This window comes from Aplysia californica, unplaced genomic scaffold, assembly GCF_000002075.1.
Source record: "Aplysia californica isolate F4 #8 unplaced genomic scaffold, AplCal3.0 scaffold00039, whole genome shotgun sequence".
Taxonomy (NCBI): Eukaryota; Metazoa; Mollusca; class Gastropoda; order Aplysiida; family Aplysiidae; genus Aplysia; species Aplysia californica.
The window spans coordinates 1568797-1571662 of record NW_004797309.1 but is presented as its reverse complement, the minus strand read 5'-3'; the positions used below and the strand labels follow the sequence as shown (position 1 = coordinate 1571662).

The following is a 2866-nucleotide window of genomic DNA, read 5'->3' as shown; positions in this document are numbered from 1 at the left end:
GGGGGGAGGGGGGGGAGGACTACACTGTGTCTGATACAAACAATGTTTTATGTGAAAAAAGTGGTTTGTTGGGGTTAGGTTGGGGGGGGGGGGATTTTACAACTAGGCCACACAGACATCATGGTTTTTTGGCTTCGACCATTAAAGTTTCACTGCTGTTACGTAAAGAACCAGGCCAGCGTTTCGTAAAACACTCAGTAAGTGGTCAACAGCTTAAATAACACCCCTCAAGAAACAACGAACAAACAAACAAACCCAAAACAAATCTGTTTCAAGCCACAAATATTGCTGTTTTCTTAACGTAATGTAGTCACGCATAATGTAGTCTTGGTCTGGATTTTGGCCAACTGTTTGCAACGAAAGTATTCTACAAGAGAGATATTATAAAAAGCCCAAACATTTTCAGCCCCTTCTAACTGGTATACTGTTACATCGAGATGGGTGACGGTTGAACGTTCAGAACACGCTCACCACGAAGCTGAACTACTTTAGAGAAATAAGAAGGACTTTAAAGCAGAAATAGCAAACAGCCCAAACTCATGGGAAGGCACCATGGATGTAGTCAAAGGCAAATTCTGTCTATAGTAGGATAAATGAGTCTTGTCTTTAGGTTACTAAAGACACCTACTCATTTCCATTATCACGACCAGGACAAAGTGAATTAACGTTGAGGTGAAAAGAACCTTCTCCTTAGGCTTAAGCCTGGTTGTTATGTCTTAGGTTCAAATTGACTGAGCAGATGTGCCAAGTTGTCTCTCCAGACGCTGAATATACCACCAGGGCTGGCAATCTCTCTTGTCCCCCCCCCTTTCCTCCTCTTTCCCCATTATTTTTCTCCCCCTCTTCCTATCTTCCGTCATCGATCTTGCGACTTCGGCAGACGCCGTGAGCGAAAGAAGGAAAATGGGGCCAAGAGCTGAGAGGGTTGGGGTTAAGGGGACGAGGGGGGAATGCGGACACTCCAGGCCGAGGCGTGGATGGTTTTAGCGAACGAAACGGATGAGTATGCGTGTGCATGTCTTCCCCTCACCCCCCTCTCTCTCTCTCTCTCTCTCTCTCTCTCTCTCTCTCTCTCTCTCTCTCTCTCTCTCTCTCTCTCTTTCTCTCTCTCTCTCGTTTTTTACTTTCTTACATAATTTTTCTTTCTTTTTTTTCTTTCTCTCTCTCTCTCTCTCTCTCTCTCTCTCTCTCTTTTTCTACCCTGTAAGGAAGAAAGAAAGTGGGTAACGAGGGAAGGAGGGAGAAAATGTTCAAGCAGAAAACGTTCGTTGGAGAGGAAAAGAGGAAAAATACTATTATGTTCTGTGAGAACAATTAACGACATACTGCCACTACCATTGGCGCTCACCTGTAACTTACGCGTCTGGAATGAAGGTAGAATTATTATTTTATGTAGATCTCGAGTATCTATTTGTTTTCTTGCGTGTGGTAACCAGAGAGAAGATGAGAGTGATGTGTGTGTGCGTGTGTGTGTGCGAGTGTGTGTTTGTGTATGTGTGTGTGTTTGTGAATGTGAGTGCGTGTGTGAGTGTGTGTGTGTGAGTGCGAGTGTGAATTTGTATTTATATAGCTATATAGAGAGATAGAGAGAGCAAGAGAGATCGAGAGAGAGAGAGACCGAGAGAGGGAGAGAGAGAGACAGAGTGAGAGAGAGAGGGGGAGAGAAGGAGAGAGAGAGAGAGAGAGAGAGAGAGAGAGAGAGAGAGAGAGAGAGAGAGAGAGAGAGAGAGAGAGAGAATGGGGTGTTACTGGGAATAATCAGGAAAATGAGATGGAATATGCAATGAGAGGTTGAGGCAGTGAATAAATGAATAAACAGATGAGCTTCGGGAGAACTTGGGAAGAAGAACTGTCTCTGACCCAAGAAAGAATTGTAGGAATTAAAAAAAAATATCCCCAAGAGAGAACAGAGACTGCACAATGATATGGAGATGAATAAAATTGCCAGAGTGGAGAAAATAAAGGAAACAAAACGATAACGATGTAGGATGGGCACGTAGTTGTAGTTAGGGATAAACAGAGACAGATACACAGATGGGAAAAGTGGGTTCTGTAGTATATGTGGTTTCTATCTTTCTTTCCTGTTTAAGCTTTTTGAGCTAGTCCTGTATTGCATTGCCTGCCTATTCCAGTTCTGTATGCATTCAGGGTGGTTGGGCAGAACACAAAAAAATGAGACGAGCAGAGCAAGCGGGTGTTTTGTTCTTATTATCTTCATGTAATGGGTTTTTTAATTTTTAATTTTTTAAAATTATTAGCTCCATGTGAAAGAAAATGATGACAGGAAGAAAAAAAAAGAGAAAAAATGTCAAGAGATTGCATGTTGGCGTAAAGAAGATAGGTAATACTTCTCGGGGGAGTAGCATCTTTAATAACACGTCAAACATGTTTGTGGGGTCGTAAACTGCCAGCTTATCTTTTTTTATAAGCAGGATGCCGGTCAGAATCAGGAGCACGCCGCATGAACCTGGTTTATCTTTGGCGAAATACAAAAGTACCAATTATCGTAATTTGATCGACAGCTCAGAAAAAGACATGATTGCTCCTGTTGGGGTGGTTGGAGATCTCTGTATGTATGTATGTATGTATGTATGTATGTATGTATGTATGTATGTATGTATGTATGTATGTATGTATGTATGTATGTATGCATGTATTTATGTATATATGTATCTATCTATCGATCGATCTATCGATCTATTACTCTATTTATCTATCTATCTATCTATCTGTCTATCTATCTATCTATCCATCTGTGTATCTATGTATCTATGTATCTAGCTCTCTAGCCCACTCACTCTATCTATCTACCTATCTATCTATCTATCTATCTATCTATCTATCTATCTATCTATCTATCTATCTA

General features: G+C 41.2%; 1 protein-coding gene across 2 annotated transcripts in view; it reads left to right on the top strand.

Annotated features, from left to right (window-relative positions):
* The window catches only part of LOC101847935 (contactin-3), a gene marked incomplete in the record, with an annotated part of 67736 nt that overhangs the window by 32405 nt on the left and 32465 nt on the right, over positions 1 to 2866 (top strand).